At 34.9% G+C, this 22,058-nt stretch overlaps 1 pseudogene; it reads left to right on the plus strand.

The window, feature by feature from the left end:
- The first annotated feature begins 1,077 nt into the window (after window positions 1-1,077).
- Window positions 1,078-14,331, plus strand: LOC113279977 (annotated as a pseudogene).
- The last annotated feature ends 7,727 nt before the right edge of the window (window positions 14,332-22,058 follow it).

Genomic DNA, 22,058 nt, shown 5'->3' on the forward strand with positions numbered 1-22,058 from the left:
CTGGCTATCATAGCTAAATTGTTTAGTTAAGCTTTTTGAAAACCTAGGCCACCTTCAGCTTTGGGGGCACAAAGGATATCCCAACCCAAAAGATAAAGTTTCCTGTCTTTTGGGTCAAGAGTCTCCCCCCATCAGAACTTGCAAAGGTGAGAATCCATTTGTCTACACAGGTGTTTATGAATGAGAAAAGCACCCATTTGGAACAAAGGTATAGCTTGGCCAATATGCTTAATGAGAGTAGTTCTAGCTGCTTGAGACAGAAGCTTGTGTAACCAGACTGAAATTCTAGCATCCACAGCTTGGAGAACGCCCATATGGTTTGGATTTTAGAGGCTTGAAAAACCGTAGGAGTACCAAGGTAATTTTCCCCTAAATACATGTTATCAATCTCCAGGATATTAGCAAGCATAGATTTCCTATGTTCAGGGATTCTTCTACTGAACAAGATACCAGATTTTTCAAAATTTATTTCTTGGCCAGAAGCCAAGCAGTATTTTTGAAGATAAGTTTTTATGGTTTGAAAATTATGGACAGTAGATTTAGAAAATAACAAAGAGTCATCAACAAAGAGAAGGTGGATCATATCTTGCGCATTCTTACAAACTTAGATACCCTCTAAAGTACCTTATTTAGAGAGGCTATCAATATAAGCAGAGAGAGCTTCAGATCAGATAATGTACAAGTAAGGGGATAGAGGGCCCCCTTGTCTTAACCCTTTCTCAGGCTTAAAGAACCCAGTTGGGATACCATTGAGGTGAACAGAGTAGGAAACCGTGGAGATGCGCTGGTTTATGAGTTTAATCCAGTGATCTGAAAGTGCCATCTTTGTTAAGACACCTTGAAGAAAATACCATTCTAACTTATCATATACGTTAAGCATATCAAGTTTTATAGCAGCTGCCCTCAATTTTATCATGATGATTAACTGCATATATAGCATCATTAGCCAGGAGAATATTATCAGCAATACTCCTTTTTGAAGAAAAAACCGGTGACTTATTTTCTTGTTGCATTAAAACATCCCTTAATACTATTTTCAAAGGACTTTCTTCTCCGTGCACCATTGCATCCATATCCATGTCATCCAATAAAGGCCTAAGTACCTCTGCATTTGAAGTTTTCTTCGAAGACAATGAAGAGGGTGATGCATCTTGTATCATTCAAGAAAAATACTACCTTCGCAAAAGCCACAACTCAAAAGAAGGTCTTTTCATTCTTGATCTCATCGACCAAGGTTCCATTGTACCTGATCATACACTTTATAATAAATTGCTTAAGAAATGCATCGATTTGGGAAAACTAAGAGAAGTCAGAATGATTCATGAGAATTTTCTTAAATCAAAATTCAAATATGATCTTTTCACCCTTAATACCATCGTTAATATGTATACAAAATGTGGTAGTTTGAATGATGCCAAGAAAATGTTTGATGAGATGCCTTGCAAAGATACGGTTACGTGGCCTTCTCTAATTTCAGGATATTCTCAAAATGACTGACCTGAAGAAGATATTGCATTGTTTCCTCATATAATTGCACTTGGATTGAAACCAAATCAGTTTACCTTCGGCAGCCTTCAGAAGGCTTCTAGATCAGCAACTACTGATACACCTGGTAGGCAGGTACATGCTTTTGTAGTAAATTGTGGTTACAGTTCAGATGTTTATGTGTCTAGTTCCCTTGTGGATATGTATCCTAGGTTTGATAGAATAAAAGAAGCTCAAATAGTGTTTGATGGAATGGTAAGTAAAAATGAAGTCGCTTGGAATGCATTAATTACTTTTCATACCAGAAAGGGTGAGGGAAAGGATGCTCTTAAACTGTTTTGGAGGATACAAAGAGAAGGTTTTAAACTTACCCATTTCACGTATGCAAGTGTGTTTAAGGCTTGTGCTAGTACTGAATCTTTAGAACAAGTAAAATGAATTCACACTCATATGCTTAAGTCGGGGGGAAAGGAAAATGGATTCATGCTCATATGCTTAAGTCGGGGGGAAAGCTATTTCTTTTATTGGAAACACTATTTTGACATGTACGCAAAGGCAGGTAGCATTGAGGATGCAAGGAAAATCTTTGATAGGTTGGAAAGCAGAGATGTTGTCTCATGGAATTTTATGCTTACCGGGCTTGCTCTGAAAAAGCGGGGAGTCTAACAACCACACCCAATATTTTGCCTAGAAATCTGTATGGACAAACTTCAATATACTTTTTAGAGAATCAACTAGACAGTCAGGCTCAATCTAGATAAAAAGTATATCAAAGAGTTTATATCTCAATCTCTCGATTTGATCTATACTCAAGCAAATAGAAATCTGCGAGTCTTTATCAAAGAGAGATAACTTGGATGGTACCAAAGACCAATATCCAAGTGTCAATCAATTTAAATCAACAACCAAAAGGTCGGATATTCTAATTGACTGAAATTATGTTATACATACATGGTAGGTGTACCATGAAGTCCAAACATCCCGAACATAATTTGTGTGCCCCAATTCTCGTGCTTCCCTCACCGTATACATAGCAGGGCATTCCTTGGTGAGGATGCACTTACAACACAATCAAATTGTGTTGGGGTGAACAATGTCTTGCTCACCACAAGTGACCTTTGGATTATCATGAAACTGATTGATTTTATAACCTTTCACATCCAATTCCATTTTTCCAAAAAACTTGTTAAGTTCCAACATCATGGATACTGCCTTCTCCATAGTCATGGAATTTTCTGGAAGATCATTCCTTTTTGCACTCAAAGCATTATTGAATCTCTTTGATACCCACTTTTGAGTGCGTTTAGGAACAACCGGAACCTTCTTCCCATTATTCTCTTCAAGATTTCTCGGAAGAGAATTGGATTGACTATTCTTTTGCAAGTTAGTCTTTCTCCAACTGGGAGCATCGGATCTTGTCTTTGTCTTTACGAAGTTATCCTTTTGATAACCATTATGATTGTGGAAAGGATTCGTATGACGTTTATAGGTAAATCTGGATTTATCACAACACTGATTCATTTACCTAAAGGTTGGACATTTACAACCTGTAGCGTTAAGGGGATTAGTCTTAACATATGATCTTGGTTTCACAACTTCTTGTGATTCCCAAACAAGAACATTATGAAGTTTCTCATTCCTTATAAGAAAACGACATCTCCTTTCCAGGTGACCTTTATTTCCACAATAATGGAAAACATAAGGAATGTTCTTACCTCGATCCATGTGTGTTGAATTTGGAGGTTTATACTTGCTCTTTTGAACCTTAACTGCCGGTTTAGGTATTTCACTTTTGCCATCAGTGGAAACCTTTTATTGAGAAGAATAACTATCCTTGAAATTTTTTACCTCTTTGCTAATACTTGGAGCATCTATTCCCTTATATCCCAATCCTTGTGTATCACGATGATTTTTACTTGCTCCTAGCATAGTGGTTAATTTGCTTGACCTAGTAATGAACTTTATCAAGTCATCTTCCAACATCTTGATTTTATCAAGAGCAGCAGGTAAATCAGCCTCAAGGCGTTTTTCTCGAGCGAGACAAGCACTTTCTCTGTCATCAAAACTAATTTGTTGACAGTTAAACCTTGCTTCAGATTCTTCAAGTTTCTCTTCCAAAAAAAAGTACTTTTGATAAATATTATCACATTCTAGTGACTTCATACGTAGGTTTTCCTCAGAATCCTTGAAGATTGATTCGTTAGAAAGATTCGAAAAATTAACACCTACGTAACATCTTATCAATTTCTTGTTTTCTCGACAGAGAGGAGTCAGAAGAGGTGAGACATGAGAAGTTGTAATCTTCTTCATATTCCACGAATCCAAAAACTTAACATACTCTGAGACTTCCTCATCAACATTTCTATCAATATCTGAATCACCTTTATCAGAAAGTCCATCCAACTGTTCTTCTAGGAGAGTTTCCCAATCAACAGTTTTTACATCAAGAGAATGTTTAGATATTGACTTAGATGTGACAGCTCTCTCAGGTGAATCCAAGCTTTTAGAATCATCTGGTGATTTCTGAACTGCTACGTTATGAGAGATAGACTCGTCCATAATCAGATCGCTACAAACACAGACTTATAAGGTCTTTAACGTGTTTGCCTGCTCTGATACCAATTGAAAAAGCGGGGGTCTAACGACCACACCCAATATTTCACTTAGCAATCTGTATGGACAAACTCCAATATACTTTCTAAAGAATCAACTAGACAGTCAGACTCAATCCAGATAAAAAGTATATCAAAGAGTTTATATCTCAATCTCTCGATTTGATCTATACTCAAGCAAATATAAATCTGCGAGTCTTTATCAAATAGAGATAACTTGGATGGTACCAAACACTAATATCCAAGTGTCAACCAATTTAAATCAATACCAAAAAGGTCGGATATTCTAATTGATTGAACAACGCACAACCTGCATTATTTCAATTATATAAACAAATATAATGCAGAAAAGAAATAACACAGACACCAGAATTTTGTTAACGAGGAAACCACAAGTGCAGAAAAACCCCGGGACCTAGTCCAGATTGAATATACATTGTATTAAGCCGTTACAGACACTAGCCTACTCCAAACTAACTTCGGTCTGGACTGTAGTTGAACCCCAACCAATCTCACACTGATCCAAGGTACAATTATGCTCCTACGTTTCTGATCCCAGCAGGATGCTACGTACTTGATTCCCTTAACTGATCTCACCCACAACTAAGAGTTGCTACGACCCAAAGTCGAAGACTTTAATAAACAAATCTGTATCACACAGAAAAGTATACGATAATAGATAAATCCGTCTCCCACGAATGTACCTATGAGTTTTGTTCCGTCTTTTGATAAATCAAGGTGAACAGGAACCAATTGATAATCCAGACTTATATTCCCGAAGAACAACCTAGTATTATCAATCACCTCACAATAGTCTTAATCGACGTTGCGAAAAAAGATATTGTGGAACCACAAACGATGAGACGGAGATGTTTGTGATTACATTTTATCTTTCCTATCGGAAATAGAAATCTCAAGCCAATTATTACAATTGTACTCGTACGATATAAACAGCAAGATCAGATCACAGAACTACAAGAAAAGTAGTATCGATCTGGCTTCACAATCCCAATGAAGTATTTAAGTCGTTAACCTGGTTTAGAAGAAGAAACCAAAGGTTAAAGGAGAATCGACTCTAGATTAGCACAACTATTATCACACAGAATGTGTGGGGATTAGGTTTCCCAGTTGCTAGAGTTCTCTCTTATATAGTCTTTCAAATCAGGGTTTGCAATCAATGTTAGCTTGGTAACAAAGCATTCAATATTCACCGTTAGATGAAAACCTGATTTAGATTCAAGCTAATATTTATCAACCGTTAGATCGAAAAAATAACTTGTTATACACAAATGAAATGCACGTTCCTGGGCTTGTATAACCGTACCCAAACTTGTACATTAGTTGGTTCAACAATAGTTAACCAAATGGTTAGCCATATGATCACTTTCATATCAACCATATTCTTCTTCACCATAACTAGTTCAAATGACTCAAATGAACTAGTTAGAGATTTGTTCAATTGTAAGGAAATCTTATGTACTACACAAGACACAATTGAAGCAAAAACAATTTGATTCACATGAATCGGTTTATGAACTCTATAGCCACGGTTTGCGATTGCATTCCTTAGTTTATAAAGATAAGTTCACTAAATATTGTTTTTAGACATAACCTACTATAGTTCGCGGACTTAGGTTCTCGGAGGGAGTTCACAAACTCCAACAGAAATTCTAGGGTTTGATAACTTCGCCAGTTCGCGGACTTAGCTCACGCACTTCTCCGGTTCACTTGATCAACAAAGTTCGCAAACTTCGGTTCAAGCAATAAGGATTTATACATATATGTGTTTCCACAACAATGCTTATATCCTTCAAATGGTTATATGCAGGGACGTCTCTGATAATTAGATGACCTTGTGCGAAAGAGTTCACAACGCCTTTTATAAGGAGTCGCATGATCCATCGCCAAAGATATACACAACTCAAGTTTCTGCTATCGTTTTTCTATTCCAGCGTCAATGTATCATGCAGTAAAATTTAAACCATACTGTTGATATGGATGCAAGTGAACTAAATGTTATTGTCTAAGAAGTGACCTCCCAGTAAACCCATTAAGGGACTTTTGCATTACTGCATACAAATGTCACGCCACTAAGTTGGGCACTAATACAATGTAGGTATGGTGGAATTGAAAAGTGATTTTCTAGTTAAAGGAAGAAAAATAATGCAAAAACCAGAAAATTTTCTTATTAAAAATTGCATTAAAGTATGAACAATCAAACAATTATGTTTCAAAAAAAAAAATCAAATAAATACAAGAAAATTTAGTATTCAAATCATTCAATTCTTTAAACCATACAAATAAAAAGCCGCTGAATAGGAATAGAACTAACCCTATGAAAAATGAATGAGTGAATGGAAACACAATGCTAGGACTGATTTTTTTTTCTTTTCTCGCTCTCGCCTACTTCAGTAGTATTTTGAGTCGTCTAGGGTTAGATCTTATGTGATAAACGATACATTCGATCTTGATTTTTGTATATACGTTCTGTTTGTGTAGTTAGGAACTTAGGAGAAGATCTAGAACGAGGATAACTATCAATTGAATCAGGGACATGTTTGCAATAAAATAGAATTTGAAATGACCAAAATTTATTTTGGGCCAACCCAAAGTAGATTAACAGATTGTCCACCTTGTGCAGTCGCACACCTTGACGGGCTTCAAAGCCGGCCCTGTTTATATAGTCTAAACTCTCATTTCAATCATTGAAACATTCTCAGAGAACGTTATATAGTTGTTATTCACAAACCATTTTTCGTCAGAGCAATTTTCAAAGTGATTGAAACATAACATGAATTTCGTCACTAGGTAAAGATGAACTTGGCTAAAGCGAAAACTTTGCCAACACATATTTCGAGCAATAGATAGGCGAGGTAAACTCGGCTCGAAATACCAAATGTGTATAATCTAAGTCTATATAGCAAAACGACTTTTGTCTCAAGATAGGAGAAAAATAGACTTTTGAGTGATAGATAAGTTCGAGTCTCCACATACCTTTTAGTCGATGAAGATCCACCAGTTCCTTGAGTAGTCCTTCGTCTTGTATGATGATTTCCATGGAGTTCTTGAGCTCAACTACACTTTTTATCCTAGTCCGAGACCTTAGCTATAGTAGACTAGAAATCAAGACTTATAGGTTTGATCACTAACATTGACAAACATGCTTGAGATAGCAACGCATGCGAGTTCGACCGAGCAATGCTCTAACAATCTCCCCCTTTGTCAATTTTAGTGACAAAACTATCAATACATATGGAATACAAAAAATATATAAATAAACTTTTGTAGCTCCTATTCCACATGCCTAATCTTCAAAATTACTTGAAATCTTCGTCACTCCCAAGTACTCTAATGATCCCAAAGGTTGTAAGTTTAGCATCATCGTTGTTGAAAATCCGTAGCTATAACAACGATAAAACAAGAGTTCTCAATCATTGTTATACAGTGTCATAGTATCATTACACAACATCAAAGTTCAATTGTATCACAACTTTAACAACAATACTATGGTGATATGTCACTCCCCCTAGTCAATACTCCATCTCACATGGAAACCACTCCCCCTTACATAATGATCCGAAAACCATATGTATTTGTAGTGTGAACTACATATTAATTCTCCCCCTTTTGTCAATAAAATTGGCAAAAGTACAAGAACGGGATCCTAATGAAATTTCCGAAAGAGACATTTCATGACCAAAAGAAAGCATATATCATCTTATTTAGATGAAATCATAAAGCCGAAGCTAAATGCATTCATCAAGGAGTTTATTAAGATACAAGATAACCCCTAAAATATTCCACAGTCGCACTCCCCACAAAGATTTGGAAATTAAGCACAAGTTCAAAAGAACTCTCCCCCATAATATGTCATTCCCGAAAGAACAACAAGAGCTACCTTAATTTCAAACAGAAAAGAAGGATTTCTTTGGACATAACAAATCGCATACGAATATGAATTTGAATCCAAAAATACTCAATTAGATTAACCACAAGAGAACCCATAATTAATCTAATCGAAAATATACAACCAAATTTACCACAAAAAATGATGAATTTAATTGATCATGCTCGACATAAGAGAATCTATGGAGCAATAACTAAGTTAATCATAAAAAAATAATCAACTCAGTCAATAGTGCTCAACATAAGATAACTTACGGAGCCTGACAGTAATACATAAATTATGGATCAGGGAATATCAATACTGCGGAATACACAAGGATTTATTCTATTTTCCACCACTATTCGCATAACGTCATACAACAGACATAATCCTTACAAACAAAAGATTTTAACCTATATTCCATCAATAATTGACATAATAGGCTTAACTTCTGTATTTGTCAAAAGTCCATTCATTATTTTATCAATATATGCATATCGAATTACGAAAGACTTTACTTTTGGCAAGGTATGGGACAATCATAGTTCACGGATGCAAACATACGTATCCCATAACAAATTGCAATATATAAAACCATAAAGATTAATACTGCAAAAATCATCTTTCAAACGATTTTTGAATTTAAACAAATAAACCTAAAAACATGAAGATGAAAACGTTGGACATATCTATGTGTAATCACAATAATGGCTATTCCAAACTCTAGTAATCCTTCTCAAAAACAAGAATACATTCTCATAAGAAGTTTCCTAGGAATCAAGACAAACTCGTAGTGCACATATAAGATGATTTGTCCCTAGAGGGCAGAATCAATCTTTCTCACCCGGATTTACACCAAGAATATCTACCAAAGGCGTATAAAAATATTTTCTTAACAAAGAAGAACATACAAAGTCATCACAACCATGCACCATAGTTCACAAAAAAATGATTGTGAACATTCAAGAATCCCATAGTAAAGCGAGCTACTATCCATTCTTGAACTTCCTTCTTTTTGATTCATCAACAACATTCTTGTAAAATCTACAAATGATCTTAGAAGAGTAGTACTCCAATAATACAAGTGCCCAAGCACAAGAGAAATGGAACAAGTGCGACGAAACAGAGCAAAACACTCAAAAACAAGATACAGGACAAATACCAACCTTAATTCATTCAAATTTAGGAATTCTCGTCTCCTATTTGAAGAGAATTCAAATTGAAAGAGAGTGCAAAAAGAATGAAGTCATTCTGAGTTCGGACGAAGAAGTTACGGCCAAAACAAGTTTATCGAATATCGATGTCTACAGGCAAGTTTGCATACGGGTTTGCAAACGAATTTTCATGACCTGGAGCAATTTTCAAACGGGTATGCGTACTTAAACCCCTCAATTTTGCTTTTAAATTATGTTATACATACATGGTAGGTGTACTATGAAGTCCAAACATCCAGAACATAATTTGTGTGCCCCAACTCTCGTGCTTCCCTCATCGTATACATAGCAGGGCATTCCTTGGTGAGGATGCACTTACAACACAATCAAATTGTGTTGGGGTGAACAATGTCTTGCTCACCACAAGTGACCTTTGGATTATCATGAAACTGATTGATTTATAACCTTTCACATCCAATTCCATTTTTCCAAAAAACTTGTTAAGTTCCAACATCATGGATACTGCCTTCTCCATAGTCATGGAATTTTCTGGAAGATCATTCCTTTTTGCACTCAAAGCATTATTGAATCTCTTTGGTACCCACTTTTGAGTGCGTTTAGGAACAACCGGAACCTTCTTCCCATTATTCTCTTCAAGATTTTTCGGAAGAGAATTGGATTGACTATTCTTTTGCAAGTTAGTCTTTCTCCAACTGGGAGCATCGGATCTTGTCTTTGTCTTTACGAAGTTATACTTTTGATAACCATTACGATTGTGGAAAGGATTCGTATGACGTTTATAGGCAAATCTATATTTATCACAACACTGATTCATTTACCTAAAGGTTGGACATTTACAACCTGTAGCGTTAAGGGGATTAGTCTTAACATATGATCTTGGTTTCACAACTTCTTGTGATTCCCAAACAAGAACATTATGAAGTTTCTCATTCCTTATAAGAAAACGACATCTCCTTTCCAGGTGACCTTTATTTCCCCAATAGTGTCAAACATAAGGAATGTACTTACCTCGATCCATGTGTGCTGAATTTGGAGGTTTATACTTGCTCTTTTGAACCTTAACTGCCGGTTTAGGTATTTCACTTTTGCCATCAGTGGAAACCTTTTGTTGAGAATAATCACTATCCTTGAAAAATTTTACCTCTTTGCTAATACTTGGAGCATCTATTCCCTTATAGCCCAATCCTTGTGTATCACGATGATTTTTACTTGCTCCTAGCATAGTGGTTAATTTGCTTGACCTAGTAATGAACTTTATCAAGTCATCTTCCAACATCTTGATTTTATCAAGAGCAGCAGCTAAATCAGCCTCAAGGCGTTTTTCTCGAGAGAGACAAGCACTTTCTCTGTCATCAAAACTAATTTGTTGACAGTTAAACCTTGCTTCAGATTCTTCAAGTTTCTCTTCCAACAAAAAGTACTTTTGATAAATATTATCACATTCTAGTGACTTCATACGTAGGTTTTCCTCAGAATCCTTGAAGATTGATTCGTTAGAAAGATTCGAAAAATAAACACCTACGTAACATCTTATCAATTTCTTGTTTTCTCGACAGAGAGGAGTCAGAAGAGGTGAGACATGATAAGTTGTAATCTTCTTCATATTCCACGAATCCAAAAACTTAACATACTATGAGACTTCCTCATCAACATTTCTATCAATATCTGAATCACCTTTATCAGAAAGTCCATCCAACTGTTCTTCTAGGAGAGTTTCCCAATCAACAGTTTTTACATCAAGAGAATGTTTAGATATTGACTTAGATGTGACAGCTCTCTCAGGTGAATCCAAGCTTTTAGAATCATCTGGTAATTTCTGAACTGCTACGTTATGAGAGATAGACTCGTCCATAATCAGATCGCTACAAACACAGACTTATAAGGTCTTTAACGTGTTTGCCTGCTCTGATACCAATTGAAAAAGCGGGGGTCTAACAACCACACCCAATATTTCACTTAGCAATCTTTATGGACAAACTCCAATATACTTTCTAAAGAATCAACTATACAGTCAGACTCAATCCAGATAAAAAGTATATCAAAGAGTTTATATCTCAATCTCTCGATTTGATATATACTCAAGCAAATAGAAATCTGCGAGTCTTTATCAAATAGAGATAACTTGGATGGTACCAAACACTAATATCCAAGTGTCAACCAATTTAAATCAATACCAAAAAGGTCGGATATTCTAATTGGTTGAACAACGCACAATCTGCATTATTTCAATTATATAAACAAATATAATGCAGAAAAGAAATAACACAGACACCAGAATTTTGTTAACGAGGAAACCACAAGTGAAGAAAAACCCCGGGACCTAGTCCAGATTGAATATACATTGTATTAAGCCGTTACAGACACTAGCCTACTCCAAACTAACTTCGGTCTGGATTGTAGTTGAACCCCAACCAATCTCACACTGATCCAAGGTACAATTATGCTCCTACGTTTCTGATCCCAGCAGGATGCTACGTACTTGATTCCCTTAACTGATCTCACCCACAACTAAGAGTTGCTACGACCCAAAGTCGAAGACTTTAATAAACAAATCTGTATCACACAGAAAAGTATACGATAATAGATAAATCCGTCTCCCACGAATGTACCTATGAGTTTTGTTCCGTCTTTTGATAAATCAAGGTGAACAGGAACCAATTGATAATCCAGACTTATATTCCCGAAGAACAACCTAGTATTATCAATCACCTCACAATAGTCTTAATCGACGTTGCGAAAAAAGATATTGTGGAACCACAAACGATGAGACGGAGATGTTTGTGATTACATTTTATCTTGCCTATCGGAAATAGAAATCTCAAGCCAATTATTACAATTGTACTCGTACGATATAAACAGCAAGATCAGATCACAGAACTACAAGAAAAGTAGTATCGATCTGGCTTCACAATCCCAATGAAGTATTTAAGTCGTTAACCTGGTTTAGAAGAATAAACCAAAGGTTAAAGGAGAATCGACTCTAGATTAGCACAACTATTATCACACAGAATGTGTGGGGATTAGGTTTCCCAGTTGCTAGAGTTCTCTCTTATATAGTCTTTCAAATCAGGGTTTGCAATCAATGTTAGCTTGGTAACAAAGCATTCAATATTCACCGTTAGATGAAAACCTGATTTAGATTCAAGCTAATATTTATCAACCGTTAGATCGAAAAAATAACTTGTTATACACAAATGAAATGCACGTTCCTGGGCTTGTATAACCGTACCCAAACTTGTACATTAGTTGGTTCAACAATAGTTAACCAAATGGTTAGCCATATGATCACTTTCATATCAACCATATTCTTATTCACCATAACTAGTTCAAATGACTCAAATGAACTAGTTAGAGATTTGTTCAATTGTAAGGAAATCTTATGTACTACACAAGACACAATTGAAGCAAAAACAATTTGATTCACATGAATCGGTTTATGAACTCTATAGCCACGGTTTGCGATTGCATTCCTTAGTTTATAAAGATAAGTTCACTAAATATTGTTTTTATACATAACCTACTCAAGTTCGCGGTCTGGGTTCGCGGACTTAAGTTCTCGGATGGAGTTCACAAACTCCAGCAGAAATTCTCGGGTTTGAGAACTTCGTCAGTTCGTGGACTGAGTTTGCGGACTTAGCTCACGCACTTTTCCGCTTCACTTGATCAACAAAGTTCACAAACTTCGGTTCAAGCAATAAGGACTTATACATATATGTGTTTCCACAACAGTGCTTATATCCTCCAAATGGTTATATAGTCTAAACTCTCATTTCAATCATTGAAAAATTCTCAGAGAATGTTATATAGTTGTTATTCACAAACCATTTTTTGTCAGAGCAATTTTCAAAGTGATTGAAACATAACATGAATTTTGTCACTAGGTAAAGATGAACTTGGCTAAAGCGAAAGCTTTACCAACACATATTTCGAGAAATAGATAGGCGAGGTAAACTCGGCTCGAAATACCAAATGTGTATAATCTAAGTCTATATAGCAAAACGACTTTTGTCTCAAGATAAGAGATAAATATACTTTTGAGTGATTGATAAGTTCAAGTCTCCACATACCTTTTAGTGGATGGAGATCTACCAGTTCCTTGAGTAGTCCTTCATCTTGTATGATGATTTTCATGGAGTTCTTAAGCTCAACTACACTTTTTATCCTAGTCCGAGACCTTAGCTATAGTAGACTAGAAATCAAGACTTATAGTTTTGATCACTAACATTGACAAACATGTTTGAGATAGCAACGCATGCGAGTTCGACCGATCAATGCTCTAACATGCTCAACATGGGAAAGCGAGGGAAACCGTTGAACGAATTGAAGAAATACTTGAGATCGGAACTGAACCAAATTATATAACCTTCCTTTGTGTTCTTACGGCTTGCAGTCATGGCGGATTAGTGAATGAAGTGCTATATTATTTTGAATTGATGAAGAAATACAACGTGGAACCACATGTCGATCATTATGTAACAAAAGTTAATCTTCTTGGAAGAACGGGGCCTCTTAATCAAGCCTTAGATTTTATAAAAAAATATGCCAATCGAACCCACATCCGCTATTTGGGGAGCTTTGTTGGGTGCCTGTAGAATGCATAAGAATACTGAATTGGGGATTTTTGCCGGTGAACGTTGTATTGAGCTCGATCATACTGATTCAGGTCCTCACATTATTCTTTTGAATATTTATGCATTCTATTGGTAGATTGAATGATGTTGCAAGAGTCAGAAAAAGGATGAGAGAGATGGGGTTCGAGAAAGAACCTGGTAATAGCTGGGTGAAGATAGGGAATACAGATCATGTGTTTGTAGCTAATGATGATGCTCACCCACTGAATGAGGAAATTCGTAAAATGTGGGTTAAGGTGAGTGGGAAGATTAAGCAGGCTGGGTATGTTCCAGATACGAGCCATGTTCTAGCATTTACTGATCAACAGGAGAGGGAAGCTAGGTTGCAGGTTCATAGCGAGAAGTTAGCTTTAGCGTTTGCTCTTCTTAGTACACCTCCTGGTACAAGGATTCTGATACTAAAGAACATCAGAGTATGTGGAGATTGTCATTCTGCAATCAAGTTTGTGTCAAAAGTAATGGAGAGGGATATCATAGTGCGAGACACCAAAAGGTACCATCATTTCAGTGGTGGTAGTTATTCATGTAAAGACTACTGGTAGCAGGGACGGGCAAGGGGGCTAACTTAACTGAGGCTCTAGCCCGTCCGTTGATTTAACCCAAATAGTTTTTGGTAGAGGGGATCTGTACTAAATAATTTTATCCCAATTTTACTTGTTATTAGCCCATGTAAATATGTAATACGCCATTTTATTTTGAACGATTTTGTGGGACCATGGTGTTTTTTTGAGACCATGGTTCTGTTTTTAGTAAGAGATTTAGAAGTAAAGTGAAGAAACTCCTTACCCAAATATTTATGTTAATACCAAAATTATTCTTTCTAATTAAGTTTGTGTAATCATTAGTTAGTATAATTAAATTCGGTCAACTAGTGATTGGTGTAAGATAAAATCAATATTATTTTTCTTAAAATCAAGTTATTGGAAGGGAAGAAGACGGAGATTATAAGAGTTGGAAAAACTCAATTATTTTTTTATTTTTTGAATCCGAACCTTCAAACCACCCAAGCATACTTCAAATTTAGTTTTTTGTTGTTTGAATTGGCCAAAATTTTCTGAAAATAAATTTTTTTATAGCTTGGATTGGGTTAAGTCAAACAAGTTCGGCCACAAGATCTTTAGAACAGGTAGCCGAACTTATTTGGAAGTGTAGTTACGACTAGTTTTTCCTAAGACACAGGTAGCCGAACTCGCTTTTAGTGGAGGTTTGGATGAGTTCGGCTAACAGGTTCTGGGACAGGTAACTGAACTAATATTATATAGTATACAAAGTAATGTTCGGTTTCCAACATTAATTTTCGACTAAACCGAACTCAATATCAGGGTGAATTTCGGTTAGGAGAAAAAAATCTCAAATCACTGAACTCAACATATGTGTTTGCATAGTAGAGTTCGGTTAGCAATTTTTTTTTGCGAACCAACCGAAATTAACATATTGATTTTCAGAGAAGGATTTGGTTAGTATTTTTTTTTTTGTGAACCAGCCGAACTCAGCATTTTTTGTTCTAATACAAGTGTTCGGTTAAAGGACAAAATTTTCCAATTAACATAACCAACTGAACACAACATATTGGTTTTCAAAGAGGAGTTCGATTTTGTTTTTTTGCGAACCAACCGAACTCGGAATTCGGTGACGAAAAAGTATATTCGTGATAACCGAAGTGTTCTTCGTGTTCTTGGTTTCAGAATGTTCGGTTAGCGAACTAGGTTTTCTTTAACCAATTCCTAACCGAACATGCCACTGTAACTTCCATTTAAACCATATTTCGATGATTTCTGCTCAATTTTCTCGATCAAAAACGAATTAAAAATGATGGCTTTTTCAGTTGAACAAGGAACTTCAAGGAAAAAGAGAAGAAGAAGAGAAGAGTTTCTTTTTTCAAAAACTAAAAATTTCATGTGTTTTTGTTTTTGATTTTGATTAATGATTCATTTAGATTAGACATATAGTTCATTTAGATTAGACATATAAACATATGTTTAGATTTACATAGTTATTAGGTTATTTTTAATTTAAATTAGAGTAAAGGGAAAATGTGTATCTTTCTATCTTTAGGACACCTCTTATATAAATATAGGGAAGTTGGCCTAATAAAATCATGGTCCCCTAAAAAAACTCATGGTTCCCAAAAAAATCGTTCACTTTTCCTTCCTATTCTGGGGCTTAGGGCATTTCTTTGGGGCCTAGGGCATTTATCTGAGGCCTATAGATTTCTTCACCCACCTTAAGTAAGGGGATAAGGAGTGTCTAAACTAGATAAAGTACTAAATTACTCTCACTATTAAAATTCAATTTAAGCATTATCCTTGCGAATTTGAAACCTATTCAAATCCTTTTAAAATTAAAACATATTCAAATCATTTCCCTCACAAACTAAAATTAAAACATCATAAATCGATCCTCACTACATTGATTGATCTAAAGAAAATTTCATCATCTTCAAAAAAAAAAAAGATATTCAAAATAAACATAGTTGATTGCAACCCGTTATTCTTAATTATATTTGTGATTGGTTTATCCATTCAAAATTGAAAATTACAAATAATCTTGGGTTTTTGTGTTGAACCATAATCAGTCAACGTCCATGTCCATGTTGACCGATTCCTATAATCGGTCTATGTTCATGACCACGTCAGTCGATTGTCCTGAATATGTTTTATGGTCAAAGAAAATTTAACCAGAATTGGCAAAAGTTAATGCCACATAAAATGATTATGGTATGATGAGATGCCCAGTTTTCTATATTTGTTTTTTGTTAAATTCAGATTATGTGAATGTTCACATAAACCGATTATATAGATTTTGAAGGGGGAAAATGTGCAACTTTTCAGTATAATTTTAACTTAGAATCGGTTTTATATGAGCACTTGTATGGACCGGTTCTTTCAGTGCAGTGTGGAGAATCGGTCTATGTGTGTATCGTGACTTCCGTTTCTAACAATCGGTTTATGCAGTAAGTAATAAAAACCGATTCTGGGTAACCCATTTTTTCCAGTTAATACTCGATAGTTTGAAATCATACTCATTCTAGAGTTATGTACACTTGATTTCATTTCGAGGGAAATTTATACTCTAAACGAAAATAATTTTGTACTCCGATTGAAATTGCGTATGATTTAATACCCAATTTGAAATTCCGTATGATTTTATACTCGAACTGAAAATGAGTATGAATACTCAAATAGAATATAATATGATTTCATACTCGGTCTGCAACTGAGTGTGAAAGCATACTCATTCTTAACTCGAGTACGGATTTAGATTATGTGAAATACGGTTGGTTTATATGTGACTAGGAAAAACCCGATTGCTATAATCGGGTTTTAGTTATGCATATGTGAACCAATTGTGGATATCCTTCGTGAATTTCAAAACATCAAACCATAATCGGTTTACGAGTGCATGAACATAAAACCGATTTTGGTTTGTGTTTCGGGAAAAGAAAAAATCAAAAAAATTCACTTGTTTGATGTTTTAGAGTTCGATTTACATTAGTTGATCTCACATTTAACGCGGTAAATTAGCACATAAACAATTAATTAACACTAATTAATCAAGGGTAAAATGGGTATTAGGAGAATAGTTGGCTAAGGGGTTGTGTGGAATTAATTTCTAATGACCCTTTTTGTCTTTTAATAACATGCCTCAAATAAATGTCTTAGGCCCCAAACTAGGAAGGTTTATTTTCAGCCTATTTAATTTCAATTCAACAATCATGCAAAATTTGATTTCAGACCACTTAAAGTGTATATCAATTAAAAACCTTATTTTTTCAACATCTTTGCTAAGAATCATACTTTGATAAAGTTTATAATTTCCTATTATCCCTTTATGTATTGTTATTAGGAACGATCCGTGTCGTAACGACACTCCGTTGTCATATTTACCCGATAATATGGTAAAACGTGAACCTAACTAAAATCACCTATAATATGATGTTCTAGTAATGTTTAATAAAAAGAGAAAAAAGATAATTTAACATATTTATCTAATTTAATTATTGCCTTTAGTATCAATATAGTTGACCTCTAATGTATCGTTAAAATCTGGCTAACCTGAATCCTACATATTTTGTATTAGTTCTTAATGATTTGCTTAGGATTATTTATACGGTACGTACATGTGCATGTGTATGGCATTACCATACATCTGTTTTCTTATCGTTCCAAAATTAATATGTGAAAATTTAGAGTGGCAAAAAGATCGGTATTTGTCTCACGCAGAAAATATTAATACAAATAAACATTTCTAGGATATTTCAGCCCAAAATTTACCGAGCCTCAATTTATATTTTCCTAAAATTACTGACTCTCTCGAAAATAACAACTTCCCACAAATTTTCATTTATCCCCACTATGTCTTTGATATTCGCTCCAAATAACTTAGTGAAATCGTTGATCAACTGAAGGAAATAAATCCGTTCTTTGATTTCCATATCATGTCTACTGAATTTTTTTTTGGAAATCGCGACAGCAATTTCATATATTAGATTCGTGATGCTTGGTTGAAGAGAAAACATGCAAAACCCGTCATGTAATTGTGATTTTTTGATTACGTTTATCAATTCAATGGGTTGATTTATAGCAATTAAAATGTTGTTTGTGATCTTTTGAATTTTGAATACTGAGTTTATGTTTGTTCATTTCATATCCTAAAACGACACTGAAAAGACTTTACCTTATTTGATTAATAAAAGAGGGTTAAAATCGATATTTCTACCCTTCTTAGGGCTGCTTGTGTTGATCGTACGTGAATCCTATTTACTATGTATATAGGTTCCGTAACCCTTCGTTATTGTTCCTTCTCGGAAACTCTCTTCATCAAAAGACTGCTTGTGGAGACGTGTTATGTGTGTTTTCGCAAACCCATATTTTAATGAAGACTCCAAGCATTATATCTTCTGATGGATAAGATGTTAATATGATTGTTAAGCCATCAATCATGACGGAAAAAGACAAATCCCATTCTTCTACAACTCTGAAGAGAAACAATAAAAATATGAAGAAACCAAGGGCTAACCCCTCAAATCTTCAAAAACATTTTGGTGTTCTTGAAGAGTTAAAAGAAACAAGGATAGAGATTCAACAAATAAAGGCTATTGTTCTAAGATCTCTTGAGATTCAGAAGCCCCTGGTTCGACAACAATCAAGAAGGTTTGTTGAAATTGACCCCTTTCTTCATGAACCTTATGTTCCAATGTTTGTTGACGATAAGGATTTAGGGGAGGATAAAGATTTTTTCAAGAATCTTAATGTCTAGAAAACTTCATATAAGAACTTATTTTTATGTTTAAGAAGGATAACTAAGGTTTGAAAAAGCAATTATTGTGATTACACATAGCTATTGCCAACAATTTTCATCTTGCAATGTTTTTGGATTTATTTATTTAAATTCTAAGTTATTTGAAAGATGACTTTGCAGTACTTAATCTTTATTGGTTTTATATATTGCAAAAGTTTTATAAGACATATATGTGTTTACGTCCGTGAACTGTGCTTATCTCATATATGCTCAAAAGTTAAGTATATTAGGTTTATATGCAAATATTGATAGAAGATAGAATGAACTTTTGAAAATTCTGCATTAATGATCTTTCCTTGATCCACTTCTATGTGAAAGGACTGTATGGCTCCGTATGTTTTCTTATGTTGAGCGTTTCCGATTAAATTAATCTATAAGGTCTTCTTGTGATTAATTTATTCGAGTTTAACTGGATACAAATTTGTGTGATTTGTTAATGTCCAAAGAAATCCTTCTTTTCTCGTAAAAGTAAGGTTGCTCATGTTGTTCTCTTGGGAATGACATCAAACGGGCGAGAGTTCTTAAATGAACTTGTGATTAATTGCCATATCTTTGTGGCGAGTGCGGCTGCGGAATATTGTAGGAGTTATCTTGTATCTTTATAAACTCCTTGATGAATACAATAAGTTTCGACTATGTGAAGTCATCGAAACAAAGTTGTTATGTTCTCTTTTAGTCATGAATTTTTTCATTGAGAATTTCATTATGTTCCCGTAGTTTTCATACCTTTGCCAATTTATATTGACAAAAAATGGGAGATTTATTTGGTAGTTCACACTACATACATATGGTTTATGGATCATTATGTAAGGGGGAGTGGTTTTCATTGTGAGATGGAAGTATTGACTAAGGGGGAGTGGTACAACATATCACCATAGTATTATTTCAAAATTGTAATGCAATTGGACTTTGATTCTATATAATAATACTATGATGATGTATAACAATGATTAAGAACATATGTTTTCTTATTGTTATGGCTACGGATCTTAAACAACAATGATATGAGTTGAACACATTCAGAATCGCTGGAGTACTTGGAGTAGCGAAGAATTCAAGGAATGTTGAAGATCCAAGGAAATCAAGCATGATCGATGAGAAGCTACAAAATTTATTTAATTTGCAATCCATATGTATTTATAGTTTTATCACTAAAATTGACAAAAGGGGAGATTGTTAGAGCACTGCTCGCTCGAACTCGCAAGCGTTGATATCTCAAGCTTGTTTGTCAAGTTTAGTTGATCAAAACTATATACTTGATTTCTAGTCTACTTATAGCTATGTCTCGGATTATGATAGAAGTGTAGTCGATCTTTATACTTCACGACGTTCACCAAATGAAGAAGAAGATCTACTGAGGAGCTTGGAGGAACTTCATCAATAAAAGGTATGTGGAGACTAAAACTTATCTATCACTCAGGAGTCTATTATATTATATATTCTAATGAGGCTAAGTCATATAGCTATATAGACTTTTACGTTATACACATTTGATATTTCGATCCGAGTTTATCTCGTTTATCTATTTCTCGAAATATGCGTTGGAAACTTTTTGCTTTAGCTACGTTCATCATATTCTTGACGAATTTAGTTGGAGACAATTTATTTGTCGGAAACTAAATACTAAGTCAAAAGATGGTCATGTGAAAATTATCTTGAACATCTTACATGATTTGTGTGAGACAGTCATTTGATGTTAGCTTGAGAAGTTTCGTATTGATCATTCGATCAATTGAAAATTACATATAAGCTAACGGTATGTGTGAGACAACCATTGTCGTCTTATAAGGATGTTTCAATGATATAAATGAGAGTTTAGAACAATTACCTATGTCTGGATACAACACGGTATGCATACCTAGTATGTGAACAATATTGTGGTAATTCAGGTCCGGGAACCTTGTTTGCTTACCTAGTATGCGAACGGTTTCACTTGAAAAGGTCCGGGAACTTTTTCAGCGCACCTGGTTTGCAAACGTCTTGTTTAGACCAAGGTCCGGAGCTGCTATTCGCGCACCTGGTTTGCGAACACAGTGGTTAAGTTCTAGAATCGGTTTTGTACGATTCTCATACTCATGAACTAAAATGTTTATGATTAAAGGAATGCAAATTATCTTTTCAAACCATGACCTAATATTCATGAATTGATTCTTGTATAGGTACTTTGTACGATTACGAATCAAACCGATTATGCTTCAATTTGTTCATATATATTTTTATGAGATAATGAACAATTGAACTACTCTATCTGAAACACAATTAGATTCATTTGATTATCTATCATGATTGATTGATCATCATATTTGATCTAGAAGTGTTAGATGAATGCGGCTAAGACAAAAGTGTTCATGTGGCTAACTTCGGTTAACTGTTATTGAGCCAACTCAATTTACACGTTTAGGTACGGTTACCCATATCTAAATATAAGTACATTTCACTTGTGTGTAACAAGCTAAGACCATCTAACTGTGGAGATTAATTGCTTAATTTCTAAGCAGACTTAGTGATATGCACGAAAGTGCAACACATTTTCACCCATAAATACATTAGTTGCGACTCATTTTATCACTAATAAACTTGTTTATAGGTATTTTTGAGAAATAAATATTTTCGGAAAAATCAGCTCGGAAAGTTGTTAAAGGCACCTCGGAGGACAATTACTAAACGGAATCCTACTCTAGATAAGGGGCACCACAGGGCGCCAACTGCTATTCACATCCCGTCAGTGGTTAAGGGGCAACCTTCTTCCACATGATTTAAAAATTATTTTCGGTGGGAAAACTGTCAGAGCATTTGGCTTATGGGAAATTATCTTGGATCGTAGATGAATGATTTTCGTGGGCTATTTTGATGGGTCAAAGGAATCATTTCCAAAAGGCACTTTTTTAAGCTAAGACATGTAACACCGGAACACCATCACTATTTCCTTATATGACGGGATCTTATTTGGAGCGTAACTAACTTTGTG

Source organism: Papaver somniferum, chromosome 5 (genome assembly GCF_003573695.1).
Source record: "Papaver somniferum cultivar HN1 chromosome 5, ASM357369v1, whole genome shotgun sequence".
Taxonomy (NCBI): Eukaryota; Viridiplantae; Streptophyta; class Magnoliopsida; order Ranunculales; family Papaveraceae; genus Papaver; species Papaver somniferum.